General features: G+C 40.8%; 1 long non-coding RNA gene across 1 annotated transcript in view; it reads right to left on the reverse strand.

Annotated features, from left to right (window-relative positions):
* Positions 1-19,184, reverse strand: part of LOC130360745 (uncharacterized) — a 32,535-nt gene extending 13,351 nt beyond the window's left edge. The window contains exon 1 of the long non-coding RNA XR_008890780.1: positions 19,071-19,184. This is a non-coding gene — a long non-coding RNA (uncharacterized LOC130360745). The remainder of the gene's footprint in view (positions 1-19,070) is intronic.
* Positions 19,185-19,550: the final 366 nt, after the last annotated feature.

The raw sequence follows: 19,550 nt of genomic DNA on the forward strand, positions 1-19,550 counted from the left end.
TCTGAACTTTGGGGTGACAGTAGCTCACTGAACTTTCGAACATTTCCAGTTTGGCTTGACCTGGCAATAGCGGTAATAATAGAAGAATAACAGAAATTATGAGGAACACATGGCGCATTGGTGCCTAAACTTAGAGAGGAACTACTGGGAACACTGAGATGATGTCAGGGTATTCCAGCATACCTTGCAGTTATCAGCAAGATCACATGACCCAATGTTATCCAATCATTGTTTGCATTTATGTGCCATACAGCTCCCAGGCCAATAAGGATACAGCATGGGAGTGGGTTTAAGAGACAAATAAAGCCCTATGTACTGCATTCAGGCTGCCATTTTCGAGACAGAAAGCTGCGAGAGAGAGAGAGAGAGAGAGAGAGAGAGAGAGAGAGAGAGAGAGAGCAATAACTACTAATTCCAAGCATTATTAATATGTGGGCTGATCTCAGACAGTGACCTCCGGTCACCTGCAGTACTGTGTCCAGTTGGTGCACTACAAATCCCAGCCAGCAGTGAACGAGCTGATATAAGTTATCATATTACAAGCAGAGCAAAGCATTGGTCAGTTGACTGACCCCTGACAGTGACCTCCTGTTACCTGCAGTACTTTGTCCAGTTGGTGTACTACTAATCCTAGCCAGCAAGCATTGAATGAGCCCATAAAGGTTATTACACTAAAATGCCTAGACAACTGAGTAAAACAGTGGGCTGACCTGTCTTTTTGTATACATGCTTAATATTTATAATAAAACATTATGTGAATGCGGAAAAGTGTAGAAGTTATGTGTATTTTTTGGGTTTAATCAAACATATAGTATTTCTATCTTGGTACTGCACAGTTTAAAGCATTGAAAGTAAACATGGAATAGCAATTTAACGCTACCGTATATACTCGAGTATAAGCCGTGCTGAAAACGCCCCCCTCGGCTTATACTCGAGTGAACTCTCCGCCTGTCAATCCCTTCATCAGTGGTCTTCAACCTGCGCACCTCCAGATTTTGCAAAACTACAACATTGGCTGTCCGTGCATGCTGGGAGTTGTAGTTTAGAAACATCTGGAGGTCCGCAGGTTGAAGACCACTGCACAGGCCTTCGTCATCATCCAGACCCCCCTTTAGTTTTCTACTCACCTTCCCTCGGTGGGAAGGAAGGGTGAGCTGGTCCGGTCCATCTATGCTGCAGGGACCGTCCGGTGGGGAGGGTTAGTCATTCCGGGCTCTACATTTTCACCGGGAGGCCCTTTTCTCTGCTCGCTCCAGACTAGGGACGTTGCCTTGACGACGACGCACAGGGACGTTCATGCTCAAGCAACGTCGTCGTCAAGGCAACGTCACTAGTCCGGGGCCAGCCCAGAGCGAGCGGAGAAGAGGGCCTCCCAGTGAAAATGTACAGCCCGGAACGACTAACCCTCCCCACCGGACGGTCCCTGCAGCATAGATGGCCCGGAGAAGCTCACCCTTCCTTCCCATTGAGGGGAGGTGAGTAGAAAACTAAAGGGGGGGGGGTCTGGATGATGACGAAGGAACGCGTAGTGGTCTTCAACCTGCGGACCTCCAGATGTTTCAAAACTACAACTCCCAGCATGCTGGGAGTTGTAGCTTTGCAACATCTGGAGGTCCGCAGGTTGAAGACCACTGTGGGGATTGACAGGCGGTGATGATGAAGGGGGGGGGATGATGATGGGGTGATGATGAAGGGGGGGAGATGATGACAGGGTGATGATGACGGGGGTGTTAATGATGGGGATATGGATGATGACGGGGGGGATGATGACAGGGTGGGGGTGATGACATGGGGGGATGATGTCCCACCCTAGGCTTATAGTTGAGTCAATAACTTTTCCTGTTTTTTTGGGTGAAATTAGGGGCCTCGGCTTATATTCGGGTCGGCTTATACTAGAGTATATACAGTAATTTTAGTGTATTTTCTGGGTTTAATCAAACATTTAGTATTTCTACATGGGTTTGACATAACTACTCAGTTAAAACTGTATGCTGAATAGCCATCTAAGGTTCATTTAAATGTATTTTTTAGGTTTAATCGAACATAAAGTATAGAGGGGATCAATAGTTTAGGCCCCCCAGGTAAAAATTTGTATTAATGTGCATAAAGAAGCCAAGGAAAGATGGAAAAATCTCCAAAAGGCATCAAATTACAGATTAGACATACTTATAATATGTCAACAAAAGTGAGATTGTATTTCCATTATTTACACTTTCAAAATAACAGAAAACAAAAAAATGGCGACTGCAAAAGTTTGGGCACCTTGCAGAATTTATAGCATGCACTGTCCCCTTTGCAAAGCTGAGACCTGCCAGTGTCATGGATTGTTCTCAATCATCATCTGAGAAGACCAGGTGATGTCAATCTCAAAGGTTTTAAATAGAGATGAGCGAACTTACAGTAAATTCGATTCGTCACAAACTTCTCGGCTCGGCAGTTGATGACTTATCCTGCATAAATTAGTTCAGCTTTCAGGTGCTCCCGTGGGCTGGAAAAGGTGGATACAGTCCTAGGAGACTCTGCCGAGCCGAGAATGGAGAGATATGGAGAGGCTCTGAGTACTCTGGACAGCAATAAAGACCTGGGCTACCCAACCGACACTTATACCTTAGGTGTCAAAAAAGGGTATACAATGAAGGAAAATAATGGGGCTCAAGGTCACGGATATGTGGAATAATGTATTTATTAGTAATGGATAAAAAAGTATTAAACAATTATAGGTTGATGCCTGGCTACCCATAGGGCCCTTGTAGGTGCACAGGGATCAGATAGTATTCAAAAATAATAACATTAAATATAAAATTTATCCTTAAAATAAATCATAAAGTAAAGTCCTTATAGGCTATTCTGAGATCACTTCAATAAATAAATAAATAAATAGAATAATTAATGCTGTTGCTATAGATCAGAAAATAATGACAAAACGTCCAATAATGTATATTTAAGCAAAGTTCATATGAGTTCAACTGAGTTCATCATTGCAAAAATATATATAGACTCCAAATATGCCTCAATAGGAACCGCTGTACGGCCAAGGATACAGTACACAGTCAGTTAAAGGTCACTGGAGACCTATCAATCGGCAGCAACTACTGTCTCAAGTTGCTGAATGTAGCAAGAATATCAAATAGATTCTAAGAAGCGCTGATATCAATCACCATAGAAACAATAGTTTGTAGCTATGTGCGGCTCTGTAGAGAATTAAGGTAATTCATGGCTCAGCGTGTTAACACTGAGCACGATACTCTCACGGGTCTGGACGTCTGCTGGATGCCGTAACGGTCTCCGCAGCTGATGGAGAGGATCCCTCCGATAAGTATGAAGGTTCTCCGTGTGGTTGTTTCCAGCAGTCTGTATGTCCGCTCCCGGTGTGAGCGGTGAAGGGTAGAGTGGGCCTGAGTTCAGGGAGCTGCAGCGCTGCGGCTGCACCACTCAGATAGTAAATCCAGTGATGGCCTTGTGTCTCCCCAGCGCGCGCTGCGAGAGACTTTGATTGGCAGATGGTAGTCTATAGTATAGTTCAAATCTTAGAGGCAGGAGTAATAGTAGAAGTGGTCTCAGGATAATATTATATAAAGCTGGACGCGTTTCAGAACCTCCTGGGTTCTTTCTTCAGCAGCATAAGACATGCTGAAGTGATCTCAGAATAACCTATAACGACTTTATTTTATGATTTATTTTAAGGATCAATTTTATATTTAATGTTATTATTTTTAAATACTATATACATCTGATCCCTGTGCACCTAAAAGGGCCCTGTGGGTAGCCAGGCATCAACATATAATTGGTTAATAATTTTTATCCATTACTAATAAATACATTATTCCACATATCCGTGACCTTGAGCCCCATTATTTTCCTTCATTATATGCCGAGCTGAGAAGTTTGTGACGAATCAAATTTACTGTAAGCTCGCTCATCTCTAGTTTTAAATGCCCAGACTCATCTGACCTTGCCCCAACAATCAGCATCATGGGTTCTTCTAAGCAGTTGTCTAGAAATCGGAAACTGAAAATATTTTATTTTATTTTATTTATTTTTTTGGGGGGTCTGGATATAAAGTTTTATTTTGTTTTTCACCAAAATTACCAATCACAAAATTTCACCTTAAAGCAAATTATTATTACCCTTCCTTACCCCAATCCCCCCTCCCCTCCCTTCCCCCCCTCCCCTTCAGTCTGGCACCAATACAAATTTTCTCTTTTTTCTGCTCACCATTTCCACATTGACCATTTTTTCCTGACTTTTTCCTCCTTCCTTTTTCCTTTACTAGCAAGTAGCTCATATGTTTTTACTTTATTTACCAAACCTATCCACTCTTCAGTAGACAGGGGTTTATCTGAAATCCACCTTCCAAGGATACACATCTTTGCCAACCCACTTAGTTTACTTATCATTTCATTATTTAACCCACTAACTCCGCTTTCCCCCATTATTACCGATAGCGCATTGAGTTGTAGTTTTACACAGAAGCTTCCCTCAATTTTAGCAGTAATATTTCCCCAAAATTTCAGGATCTCGGGACAACCCCAACACATATGAAACAGGTCTGCCTCCCCCACTCTACACTTAAGGCAGATAGGGTCATTTCTATATCCTATCTTCCACAAGAACCTTGGTGAGTATTGCAATCTATGGAGCATTTTAAACAGGGAAATCCGATGGTTTTGATTTGGTATTGATTTTTTGATGTTACAGAAGGCGTTCAACCAGGCTTCTCTGCTTATCTCCCCTAAATCCTTTTCCCATTTCCCTTTACATTTATTAATTTGAGTCTCCCCCTTACTAATAACAATCATTTTGTATATATTCCCCATTACTTTCCTTTTATTAGTGATCAGTGGGTCCATAATATAATCCATATATTGTGCTATATATATAGTGCTCCCCTACTACCCATCAATCATTGTCTTTATCCTTTTATCTCTAATTTGTTTATAACCACATTTTAATTTCTCTTCCAATCCAAAATCTCTTTTAATCTGTGTCCACTCCTTTAAATTACCTTTTTCAAATAAGTGATCCACCACTTTAATACCCCTTTTTTTCCAGTCGATGAAGTTGGAAATTTTTCCAAATTCCTTTAAATATATATTGTGCCAGAGTGGGGTACATTTCAAACTTCCCCTTATACCGATCAATTCCCTAATATTCTTCCAAGTGTAATCTAACAACTGAATACCTGGGTACTTCCTATAAATTATGTTTCCCAACTTTCCACTCTCCATAATTGTGAACAAATCATCCACCTCTATACCCTTTCTCCTTAGAAATTCAAGCGTATTATCCTTATCCTGCAAAATATGTGTTAATTGACTTACAAAATAATAAATGCAAAAGTTGGGGAGACCCAAACCCCCTTTCTCTATTGGGGGGTTAAGATATACACTCTTCATTCTAACCTTTTTCCACCCCCATATCAATTCATTAATTCTCCTTTCCAGTCCCCCCAAAAAAGCGTCTTTAATCCTAATTGGGGCAGCTCTACAATAGTGAAGAGTCATCGGAAGTAGTACCATTTTAACCAGCATAATTCTATCTGCCATAGATAGCCCCATTCTACTCCATATTTTACATTTAGAATTGACTACCTCATATAAAGGATCCTAATTCAACTTCTCAAATTGATTAATATTCCCAGATACATTAATCCCTAGATATTCAAAGCTATCTCCTATATCTAGTACTTTCATCTTCCCTACTGGGCACTCTATTTTACTGTCAAGGGGTAACAAAACCAACTTACTCCAGTTGATACTTAAACCTGAGTGCCTGCCAAACTCCTCCATTTCCCCAATCACCCTCAGCACCTGCACCAAGGGGTCTTTAATAAATAAAACAATATCATCTCCCTCCTTAATTCCAAAACCAGGCAGGCTATTATTGTCCCTTATCTGCCCCGCCAGGGGCTCCACAAAAAGCACAAATAGCAGGGGGGGACAAGGGACAGCCCTGCCTGGTTCCTCTTTCTAACCTGAAGCTAGGGGTAAGTTCCCCATTGATGTCAATCCTAGCCGTGGGAGCACTATAAATTGTCCTAACCCCTTCAATAAATTTCTCCCCAGGTCGAAGGCTCTTAGAGCCCTGAACAAAAAGCCCCACTCCACCCTGTCGAACGCTTTGTTCGCGTCCAGCGACAGGATGGAGCGGGGCCCCCCTCCTTCTATTTGGATGTTCCAGAAAAGTCTTTTAATATTTTCATACATATTTCTCGCTGGGACAAACCCTTTCTGCTCCTCGCTGACTATGGAATTAATCATTCGTCCCAGCCTGCAAGCCCACAGCTTAGCAAAAATCTTCCCATCGGTGTTTAAGAGAGAGATTGGTCTAAAGGATTCAATACTTCCTCCCCCCCTTCCTTTTTAAGGTATCAAAATAATAATAGCGTCAAGCATTGAGGGGGGTTAACCTCCCAATTTTCAAGGATTCATCAAATACCTCTTTTAAAAAGGACAAGAAATGGCCCTAACCAAAGTCACTAATGATCTTCTGATGGCCAAATCAAATGGAAATTTCTCTTTACTGATTCTCTTGGACCTGTCTGCGGCTTTTGACACTGTGGATAACCAACTCCTCCTCAGTAGTCTCCGCTCCATCGGTCTCAAGGACTCTGCTCTTGCCTGGTTTTCCTCCTATCTCTCTGGCCGCTCCTTTAGCGTCTCGTTTTCTGGCTCTACTTCTTCTCCTCTTCCCCTTGCTGTCGGGGTTCCCCAGGGATCGGTCCTGGGTCCTCTACTCTTTTCACTCTACACATCCCCCATTGGAAAAACAATCAGTAGATTTGGCTTCCAGTACCACCTCTATGCTGATGACAACTCTATACCTCTTCCTCCAACATCACCCCTGCACTCCTACAGAATACCAGTGATTGTCTCTCTGCTGTCTCAGACATTATGTCCTCTTTATATCTGAAACTAAATCTTTCTAAAACAGAACTTTTCTCCATCAACTGATACTGTACCTAACCCTGACATTTCCATCTCGGTATGTGGTACTACCATAACTCCCGGGCAGCAGGCTCGCTGTCTTGGAGTTATACTTGACTCTGATCTGTTTTTCACTCCCCATATTCAGTCTCTTTCACATTCTTGTCACCTGCCTCTCAAAAACATTTCAAGAATCTGCCCGTTTCTCACTACTGAAACTGCTAAAACTCTCATTATTGCTTTGATCCACTCCCGCCTCGACTACTGTAACTCTTTACTAATAGGCCTTCCTTTCTCCAAACTCTCTCCTCTCCAGTCCATCCATCCGCCAGACTCATCTTCCTCTCCAGGCGCTACACCGACGCATCCTCCCTGTGCCAGTCACTACACTGGTTACCAATTCAGTCCAGAATACAGTACAAAATCCTCAGTCTCACACACAAAGCTCTCCACAATGCTGCACCTCCCTACATCTCCTCTCTCATCTCTGTCTACCATCCTACACGTTCTCTCCGATCTGCTAATGACCTCACACTAACATCTTCTATAATCCGAACTTCTCACTCCCGTCTCCAAAACTTCACTCGTGCTGCACCGGTTCTCTGGAATGCTATCCCTCAGACTCAACAACAACATCCATAGTTTCAAACGTGGCCTAAAAACACATCTCTTCAGACAGGCCTATAACATTCTCTAATTGGCCTCAACATATCCTCAATATATCCCCACACCTCTTGTTTGAATAGTTATTGTGTCATTTTATGTCTGATACTTGTCTTTGCTTGTACCCCATAATTGTAAGCGCTGCGGAATCTGTAGGCGCTATATAAATAAATAAAATAAATAAAATAAAGAGTCATCAGAAGAAACCTCTTCTACGTCCTCACCACAAAAATCAGCATTTGAACTTTGCAAATTAACATATAGAAAAGACTGATGCATTTTGGAAACAAGTTCTGTGGACCGATGAGGTAAAATTTGAACTTTTTGGCCGGAATGAGCAAAGGTACGTTTGGAGAAGAAGGGGAACAGAATTTAATGAAAAGTACCTCTGTCCAACTGTTAAGCATGGGTGTGGATCAATCATGCTTTGGGGTTGTATTGCAGCCAGTGGCACAGGGAACATCTCACGAGTAGAAGGAAAAATGGATTCAATAAAATGTCAGCAAATTTTGGATGCTAACTTGATGCCATCTGTGAAAAAGCTGAAGTTAAAGAGAGGATGGCTTCTACAAATGGATAATGATCCTAAACACACCTCTAAATCCACGCGGGATTACATCAAGAGGTGTAGACAAAAGGTTTTGCCATGGCCTCCACAATCTCCTGACCTCAACATAATTGAGAATCTATGGATAGACCTTAAAAGAGCAGTGCGTGACAGACAGCCCCGAAATCTCAAAGAACTGGAAGACTTTTGTAAGGAAGAATGGGCAAAGATACCTCAAACAAGAATTGAAAGACTCTTGGCTGGCTACAAAAATCGTTTACAACCTGTCATACTTGCCAAAGGGGGCAGTACAAGATATTAACTCTGCAGGGTGCCCAAACTTTTGCAGAAGCCATTTTTTTTTTTCTGTTATTTTGAAAGTGTAAATTATGGAAATAAAATCTAACTTTTGTTGACATATTATAAGAATGTCTAATCTGTAATTTGATGCCTTTTGGAGATTTTTCCATCTTTCCTTGGCTTCTTTATGTACATTAATACAATTTTTTACCTGGGGTGCCCAAACTTTTGATCCCCACTGTATTTTTACCTAGGTTTAATATAACATTTAAAAGCATTGAAAATGAAGGTTGACAAATAGGTGAGTGGCAACCCAAAAATTACCCCCCAAAAAAACATAAAAATAACCTCCAAATCCCCTTGCCATTTCCCCTCTCTGCCAGTGTTGGTGGCAATACTAGCACCAATACAGGTAGTAGCAAAAGCCAAGTGCCTGGTGGTGTCATGGACCGCCCAGGGGACAGGGAGAGTGAGCCCTAAACTGACCCTAAAACCGCTCTCCCTGACTACTTAAACGGTGGATCGACAAATGGGCGCCGGGTCCTCCATGAGCTAAAGTACAGGGGCCTAAAAAACACATATAATAAATAGTCGTTTATAAACCAGAAACATAACAGGAACATAGAGCTCTATAGTATGAAGTTCAGAGGACATGGATCAGTGAGCAGCACAGGGGACACTATAGACCAATGGTAGAGCACGGGGAAAACAATAGCTAAGTGATCATGCACTCTATGATCAGTGCATGTACAAAAACTCCAAAGATCTGAATAATGAACTAATAAACAAATAGAGTTCAAAACACCAAACAAGGAAACAGATGAGTCTAAACAGACTCCGGGTACAGACAGGAATATAGCATAATCCCCCAGAACCTTCAGTAGACACAAAGTCCCATGGACAGTAACAGGGATCTATCGCTGAACAGGAATAATCGCAGTAGACACGGAGTCCCTATAGATAGGTAACAGGGATATCTAGATCAGAGCCTCCAGTAGACACAGGAATGTCCTCATGGAGCGATAACACAGAAAACAGATACAAGAGAAAACACAGTGTGAACAGATACATAACAGAAAGGACATACAAATCCTAAAACCGACTATACAAACACAGATTAAAATCTATTATGAGCATGCTAACTAAGCATGGGTAAAAGCCCAGACATATCAAAGATAAATGCAAAGTGCATGCTAATACAGAGATAATAGATTAAAAGCTCAAATAAAGAATGTTTCACCAAGAGCTCCATAACAGCATGTCAGGGTCTCAGGAAGTCCATAGGTTATCTCAATCATCTCAATCATCAGCCCAGAGGCTAGACTGGGCTGACTTTAAATAGACACACCCTAGGAGCCTTTGGCTAGCAAGCCAAAGGCTTTAACTATTCCCTGACCGGGGAACATAAAACTGTTCACACACAAGCAAATCCAATGGCTGTGTGTGAACACAGACCAAGACAGACATGACAGGTGATAGTAGTAGCAACCACATTAACAAGCAAACAAGCTAAAGTTTTCATTGTCTTCCAGGGATTGTGTGTTTTCAGAGGACAGTACGGCCCTTTTGGACTGGTTTGAGGTCTTTTTAAGAGGAGGGTACACAAGATGACAGTGAAGATGATGAAGAGGACCATGATGATTAACTTTAGCAGTACAGGATAGAGGTAGAACAAACTTGGCCTACGGAAACGCTGGCGAGGATGGCAAGCTGTATGTTTTCTTGCTCGTGCTGTGACAGGCATATTGCACTCTTGAAGGATAGAGATAAATACTGGATAGCCACATTCTTAGACCTTTTGGTGTAAAGCCAAAATGCAAGCACTATCCCTGCAAGAGGCAGGAGCATCTTCAGGTTGGAGTAAGTTTGGCAAGACCCACAAACCAAACCTTTGAAAAGCTTGCTCATCTCTACTCTTCAGTCTCCTAAAAAATCATATAATTTTTTTTCTTTTCATAAACTGCAGTATATTCACTCACAAGTCTAATTGACTAATTATAACATGCAGTATAAAGAGTCCAAAGAGAGACTGGCTTGGATCATTGCGTAGTGTACATTAACCAGATGTACCATTCCGATATGATGTCATGGGACTAAATAGTGAGCACTTTGTATTCACTCTTAAACAAAATTATCTAGTTTTTGACAACACTTCTGCATTCAATCTGTGGAGCACTTATGGAGGAAGTCACACTATGTAGTGGGTTTCCTGAATAAAAAATTTCTACACTCGCATACTGTATCTATGCTCTTTGTCTTTTGTACTTAATGAAAACAATTTCTTCTATTACATAGTCAATAGGTTCCACATTCTGCGTAACAATTGTTATTTTGAGTTAGTTGTAATGAGAACATACACTGTAATTATGTATACAGAAATAAAAACTACTGTCCATAGCAAAATGGGATTGTCCAAGTAATCCTTTCTTGAGTTAAAAGTGGCCAGGCTGGGGCAAAAAGAAAAAAAAATAACCCATTACTCATCTACACAGATCCCCTGCTGCCACCACTCCAATAATGCATGATCCCACTGTGTGGTACTTTCTGGTCTTAGTCTTGACACAAGGAACTGCCTATTCAGCCAATTTGTAGCCATATCGGTGACATACTTCAGCAACTGGTTAGCTGAGTGGACACCTCCTTGTGTCTAGGCAGTAACCAGAAAGTCCGCTCAGCAGTATCAGGCAACATTGGAATGGTGGCTGTAGGCAGGATACCTAAGGGGTGCACTGCAACTAGTTGGCTCCCACTGAATTCCCAAAAAGGTGCTTACTCACTTTGGTGCAGCAGTGACCACTGCAGGATGCTGATTTTTCATGATGTGTAGCTGTGATAGGCATGTGGGGTCTATGCCTAGCCAGGGGCAGACTGACAACACTGAGGGTCCCTGGACCAATTAAAGAAAGGACTCCCTGCAAGACTCCACCTCCAACGTACCCCCAGGTCTCACATTTGCTCTGGCCCTATTCCTACCCAAATCCCACCACTAAATTTATGACTGTGTCCAAAGTGCCCAATTGCTCAGTGAACTACTACTCCAATTATCCTTGTGGGTACCACAACTTAACCTATAGAGACATTTTCATCATATGTGACTGATATCAGCTGCCCCTTTTATACTGCTTTAGCACTGATGTAACCTTCAGAGAGATTACATAATATGTAACTGATATCTGCCACACCTCATATGACACTCCAGTACTGATATAACCTTCTGAGACATTACATCATATAGTAGGTGACTGATATCTGCCACACCTCATATAACACTCCAGTACTGATTTAACCTCCAGAGACATTACATCATATAGTAGGTGACTGATATCTGCCACACCTCATATAACACTCCAGTACTGATATAACCTTCTGAGACATTACATCATATAGTAGGTGACTGATATCTGCCACACCTCATATAACACTCCAGTACTGATATAACCTCCTGAGACATTACATCATATGTGACTGATATCTGCCACACCTCATATAACATTCCAGTACTGATTTAACCTCCAGAGACATTACATCATATAGTAGGTGACTGATATCTGCCACACCTCATATAACACTCCAGTACTGATATAAACTCCTGAGACATTACATCATATGTGACTGATATCTGCCACACCTCATATAACACTCCAGTACTGATTTAACCTCCAGAGACATTACATCATATAGTATGTGCCTGATATCTGCCACACCTCATATAACACTCCGGTACTGATATAACCTCCTAAATATGACATCATATGTGACTGATATCAGCTACCCCTCTTATGCTGCTCTAGCAGTGATATAACCCCCCAGAGACATTAACACCTTATGTGACTGATATCAGTTACCCCTCTTATACTGTTCTAGCAGTGATATAACCCCCCAGAGACATTAACACATTATGTGACTGATATCAGCAGCTCCTCTTATAATGCTCAAGCACTGTTATAACCTCCTGTGATGTTAACATTATGGGGGTAAGAAACATTTTTTCTATCACAACATGACCACATATCAACATACTGTTACTTAAAGCATTGCTGTCACTTAAAACAACGTTTGAGGTAACGATCAGACATTTTGATCTCACCAGGTCTCACTCAATGTTGTATGTGGTTTTCAGGGTTGGCCTCACCTATAGGCCAGACATGCACCAACCTAGAGTGCCCAATGGATGAGGTAACCGTGGCCCGTCCGCTTTCTCATATACAGGCGCTCTGTTCTGCACGCTCCGGTCAATACAACCTTCGTCTCAGGGAAAGGCACTGCAGCCAGAGCATCTTCTTTTCGAGCATCATCCACATCAAAGACTTCAGAAGCAGACAAGACAGCAAGATTACATGCCCAGCCACAGGACACCACCACCACCACCACCAATGGAAGCCCTCTCTCTGCCCGGAGCAGGCCGCTTCTGCAGAAACAGGATCTCCACACAAGGCCGCACTCTCACCTGGCACATCCGCTGGAGATGAGCCTGCACCTGAACCACTGCCATTCTGACAAAAGGGGGTGACTTAGGAGCCTCCGTGCTTGGGAGGGTGCAAGCAGCTACCCTATTTGCTTTGGGCATGCAGCCAGGACTCCCCTCTGACTGCAGCTGCCAATCGCTGTCCATGAAATAAGGAGCCAGCAACCAGAACTTTCTTTCTGGTTTGTTCCTGTCAGCTGTTCCTCATCCCCCTGCTGACCCTCCATTTAACCCCTCCCCTCTTTACTGCCTACCTATGTCTCCAAAACCCCTAGTAATCCTTTTTTAATGGACCAGATGACAAAAGCTACTTATGTAATACAAAAAAGGGGGAACCCCTCCCACTATTGGGTACTCATTAAAACCCTGTCAAACCATAACTCTGCTAGGGTTCCCCTACGCTCCTTTGGCTCCCAGTATTAATGGAGTATTTAGTGTCCAGGTAACATAAGCACTGCAACTGTATTATAGTCACATAGGACTGGTAAGCTGTCTTTAACCCCATAAGGACTGGACCAATATTTCCTCCTTGCCTTCTAATAGCCATTATTGTGTGCCACCAATGCTAGATTTATTTAGGTTTTGTTTTATTTTGCTCCTTATTACTTTTGTAAGAAAATAAGTATGTTTGAAATTATCCTTTTCTGACCCCTATAACATTTTTTCTGTATACGCGGCTGTTTAAGGGTTAGTGACTGTAATCTGTATCTTTTATTGGTACCATTTTTGTTTTGATGGGACTTTTTGATCACTTTTTATTAATTGTTTTCTGATATATGATGTAACCAAAAATACACAATTCTGGACTTTGGTATTTTTTTACATGTACACTATTGACTGCACAGTATAATTAACATTATAATATAACAGTTCGGATATTTCCACAGGCGGTGATGCTAAAGATGTTTATGTTTTGTTTTGTTTACATTATTTTATTTAAAAAATGATGAAGGGGGGTAATTTAAACTTTTATTAGGAGAGGAACTTATTCACCTTTATTTATTTTTTTTACACAATTTTTTTGACTTCATTATAGAAGCGCTGAAAAAAACAGAAAAGAGGCAAGTAGAGATCCTCCAGCCATCCTCTAAGCTTATCGGGACTCTGTGGTTTTGCCGCGGATGTACTGATCAGATTCCCCGAACTACCGACACTGGCTTTTCACCATTTTAGATGCTGCAATCAAATAATTAATGCCGGACATCAGCCCAATTGCTGATATCTGACATTAGCAATGGGTCCAAACGGGTATGTAGTGAGCTCAGCTCCTTAGTTCACTTCATAGAGATAACGTAAGGGGTTTAAGGGAGGGGAGCTCATAAAGCTAATCCCTACAAAGTGCAAGTGTAGTACAGATGCAATATATAGATGGCATGTAGATACATCTATATTTTTAGTGCTATCCAAAATTCCAATAATCTAAATAATCTCATAATCCAGCAACTGTTTCCTTAAAGGGGTACTCCGGTGGAAACCTTTTTTTTTATTATTGAACTGGTGCCAGAAAGTTAAACAGATTTGTAAATTACTTCTATTAAAAAATCTTTATCCTTCCAGTACCTATTAGCAGCTGTATGCTACAGAGGAAATTCTTTGCTTTTTGAATTTCTTTTTTGCCTTGTCCACAGTGCTCACTGCTGAAACCTCTGACCGTGTCAGGAACTGTCCAGAGTAGGATAGGTTTGTTATGAGGATTTTCTCCTGCTCTGGACAGTTCCTAATATGTGCATCAGGTGTCAGCAGAGAGCACTGTGGACAAGACAAAAAAGAAATTCAAAAATCAAAGAATTTCCTCTGTGGCATACAGTTGCTAAAACATACTGGAAGGATAAAGATTTTTTAATAGAAGTAATTTACAAATCTGTTTTCTGGCCCCAGTTGATTTAAAAAAAAAAATGTTTTCCACCGGAGTACCCCTTTAATGTCTGATTAAAGAAATTCTACTTAATTTTACATTGCTACATTGTTTCCATTGCTCTGATACACAACATATTCATTTGCCCACTTCAAGCTGATTTTGGGCATAAATTACCTGTGCAAATTTCTGGAATATTTCCCAGGCTTTTGATCAATCCATCTTAGATCCTTTTCATTGAAGATATGGAAAATGAATAAGCTTAACCACACATAAGGTTTAGTCCATTTAGCCTTTGAATTATAAATGGAACAGCTGCAGTAGTTGCACAGCCTTCGTCTTAGAAGCTATTGGTTAGCTAAAGTTACTATATTCTGCACATGTATATAATCTTTCTCCAAACACCATGAAAGAGAAATGTTATTCGGACATTGAATGAACCCTAACATTTCCCAACTGAATTCTTCTGACAGAAGGCTTACAGCCTTTCATCTACATTCCATAGCCTGTTCTGAACTAGGAGCCCTTGTTCAATTTCTCATATTCAAAGTTCATGATCAACATCATAATTGACATAAAACTTTATTATTATTATTAACATCCCTATTAAATGTACATACAAATGGATAAAGAAATGCCAAGAATTACCATGTCAAGAAATCCCAGTCAGTATTGCCATAGAACCAAAAATATAGGGTCAGATGTATCAAGCCTTCCCCGGGCAATAATGCCAAAAAGTCACAAAATTTATGAAAAAACATTTGTCTTAAAAAAAAATTCACAACTTTTTGTTACTTTGTTACTGCGCCATGGATCAAAGTACAAAGTGGGCATGACACCACACAAATAGTGCATGGTGTCATGGACGCACCAGATTTATTTCGAATTTCACTAGCGAAAAGGCAAAAAATGTTAACTAAAAGCTAGGCCAGCTTCAAGTTAACTTAGCTTTCAGTGAAGACACACAAACAGCCTGATAAATTGTGTGATTTATACAGAGGTGTGCTCCTTTACATAAATCAGTATGCCCTGGACCTGGCAGCAAATTATTTTAGGCCGGTGAGACAAAATCCGGCCTAGAAGCAAAAGGGGGTTCCCAGAAACATTGCGTCCAGACTAAGTAGTGGCCGGTTCTGTAACACCAGAGCAAAGGTATTGTTATGCCAGAAGAAAAACTTTTGTATAGAGCCAGGCATGAAGAAACAAATAAATCATGGATTGAGGACAACATCTGAATTGTAAGTTAAATTAAAGGGGTATTCCAGGAAAAAACTTTTTTTTATATATCAACTGGTTCCAGAAAGTTAAACAGATTTGTAAATTACTTCTATTAAAAAAATCTTAATCCTTTCAGTACTTATGAGCTTCTGAAGTTAAGGTTGTTCTTTTCTGTCTAAGTAATCTCTGATGACACGTGTCTCGGGAAACGCCCAGTTTAGAAGCAAATCCCCATAGCAAACCTCTTCTGAACTGGGCGGTTCCCGAGACACGTGTCATCAGACATTACTTAGACAGAAAAGAACAACCTAAACTTCAGAAGCTCATAAGTACTGAAAGGATTAAGATTTTTTAATAGAAGTAATTTACAAATCTGTTTAACTTTCTGGAGCCAGTTGATATATATAAAAAAAAGTTTTTTCCTGGATAACCCCTTTAACTAACTGGTTGCACTTGTCTGTAAATTCTATAGATTTGTCTATAAATGCTATAAGTATTTTGCATGCCCCTTTGAACTTGTACCAAACGTTAATACAAGGTCTTCTAGGACTCTAAGAAGGTAAACCCTTTAGGCACACAACATATTGCTTGCGGAAACAATACAGTTCCCCTATAATGTTACATTAAAATGTTTCATTAACTTCTAAATAATGCAGAAGCCTTTTAGACGGTAAGCAGGGGACCATGGAGATCTATAAACTATGTCCAGAATGTCGGTGAAGAACGTTTATCAGGCCACTTTGTGTTTATGTGAGCAAGACAGTCCCATAGACTTAAGAGGGTACTCTGCCTCTAGACACGTTATCCCCTATCCAAAGGATTGGGGGATAGCATGTTTGAATATGGGAGTCCCAGGGGCCAGACCTCCTGCGATCTCTGGGCTGGCGCTGCAGCACTACGGACACGGAAGCCTGGGGCTTCCATTATTGTGACGTCACACCACGCCCCCTCCATTCATATCAATGCGAGATATGAATGGAGGGGGAGTGGCATTGGCCTGGAGATCACGTGACCAAGATACATTAAAGGAATACTCCGCTCCTAGACATGCTATCACCTATCCAAAGGATAGGAGATGACATGTCTAATTGCGGGGGGGGGGGTCTGGTTACTGGGACCCCCTGCACATGTCTAGGGTTGGAGTACCCTAGAGTACACTTCTGACACTTTTGATATGTCTCTGTGACAAGCCATAGAATGAATAAAATTAAGAGATAGAGTAAAGATGACCAGTTCCAAGTACCCTAGGACTGGTAACAGTGTGCATTACCCTGCTTCAGCCAAAAGCCTGCCTGCTGTATGTCCAAGAACTGTGTCTCCAACAAAAATGATCTTGTTGAACTCTACTTTGAAAAAAACTATGGGTCACTTAAGTTAATTCCAGTGTTTGGCCTAATCGCAAATTACCACCATGGACACCCCCGAAATACCATTGGTCTGCAGTCACACAGAGGGTGAGTCTACAGGTAAGTCCATCCCCAGTGCAGCCCCCTTTTCACTGTGTCAACCTGCAAACTGTGTGGAAGCCCTCGAGTCATAGTAACCAGTGAAAAGCAGACCGACACTAAGCCTCGGCCATTCCACAGTCCTCCTTCCTATTGTTCCATTTGTGCTCCCTCTGTGGTTTTACAGTAGTGCAACAGTGAAGGAGCAAGATAAGGTTCTGGGCAGGTTATAGAAGAGGATTTATGGGAATCTATCTGTTCTATTTAATGCTCAGAGCTGTAGATAGCTGATATAGAGATAAAATAAATTACAGTACACAATAGAAAAACGAGTTCACATCACACCGCTTAGAATAAATAAAATAATTTACTTTATTAGAAGAAAATATAATAAAATATAGTGAAAATATTAAATATAATTATGTATACCTGGGAGCACCTTTGTATCAATATTGCACTTAACCCAAATAGAGAAGAGAGGGGATATAATGCATTAATCCTATATAATGAATAAGGTGCATGATAGGGAATCATTAGGTGCATATGTGCTTACCCATTAGTGGTGCTGCTCTGTACCCCAACGCCGTTTTGTTATCTCTTTCTCAAGGGGCTGAGCAGCGGCCCCTTGAGAAAGAGGTGACAAAATGGCGTTGGGGTACAGAGCAGCTGCTCTAATGGGTAAGCACATATGCACCTAATGATTCTCTATTATGCACTTTATTCATTTTTAGTAGCTTTGGCACTTTACTGATAAGAGAGAGGGATGCTAGTAAGTGCTAATTTAAGCATTGATGTAAGGAGGGTATTGGCCCAATAGATATAGAATTAATACATTATACCCCTCTCTTCTCTATTTGGATTAAGTGCAATATTGATACATAGGCGCTCCCAGGTATACATGTTATTATTCATAGATGCTCCTCTGTTTGTTGCTCGGCCTATCATTTGAGGCCCTCCAGATTTTGACAGCTGTTTGATACTATGTTTTATTATATTTTCTTCTAATGAAGTAATTTATTTTATTTTATTTATTCTAAGCGGTGTGGTGTGAACTCATTTTTTCTATTGTGTATTATATTTAAGGTTGAGGTTGAGTAGGATCTATAGAGACATAATGTAGCCATGGGGTCATATATACAAAACAGTGTAATTTGGGATTCTTTGCTTTTGAATTGCTAATAAAATAAATTTCACCTATCTCTTAGTTGATAGCTGTTTGCAGACTTCTAAAACAAATTTTTCCTTTCATGCTTAAGTGCCATAGAGGTGGGGCTGAGCTGCAACATATGTGCCTTCTCCTTCTTTTATTCCTCTTCGACCTGTATGATTGCTGTACAGGGCTCAGAGCTGGAAGCCAAGCAGGAAAGGATGGAGGAGAGAGGACAAGTGCATGCTGCAGCTCAGCACCACCTCTATGGCACTTGATGTTAGAAGAAAAACATGATTTTTAACTTTGCAAATCTTTTATAGGGTGCATGGACTAGGAAAAGAAACATAGCTGCTTTTTTGCTGTTTCCTGATAATTAATAAGCAGAGTGCCAAAATTTATTTTTAGTGTGGGAAAACACAAACCTTCATATTCAAAGCATTCTGGTAAAGCATTAGATACATTTAGCAATTAACATAGACAATAAAGATAGATTTTTCACACCTGAGATCCATTGATGAACTTTTGCAATTCCCATAATAAGACTTTTGACTTCCCATAAATCTTCAGTGAGGGGAAAATAGTATCTTGTGGTTGTTTGTATTGGATGAATGTCCTATTATGGGAAGTGGAGATAGAGAAGCTGAGGTGCTAAGCTTATGAACTTGGATACACTCTCTTAACTTCTGTGGTTTTCCTGTTTATAGTTTCTGATTTTAGAAGAATAAGCCATATTTTGGAAAATGTAGCAACACCCTTAGCATTTCTAAAAATGATCTACTTCACTTGTTCTCTGTCCGTACCTGTACTCACTGAGTGATACTCAGTACAACATTATAATCTCACAATTCCTTTTATCAATTATCCTAGTATTTTAAATTACTTTGAGGGATGCTTTCCTAAATGGATTCCCTTCCCACCAAGTTATGATGCCTAATGTCAATGGATTTTCCTGTAGGCTTCCAAATAATATAACATCCAAAA

The sequence above is a fragment of the Hyla sarda genome, chromosome 3 (genome assembly GCF_029499605.1).
Source record: "Hyla sarda isolate aHylSar1 chromosome 3, aHylSar1.hap1, whole genome shotgun sequence".
In the NCBI taxonomy this organism is placed as follows: domain Eukaryota; kingdom Metazoa; phylum Chordata; class Amphibia; order Anura; family Hylidae; genus Hyla; species Hyla sarda.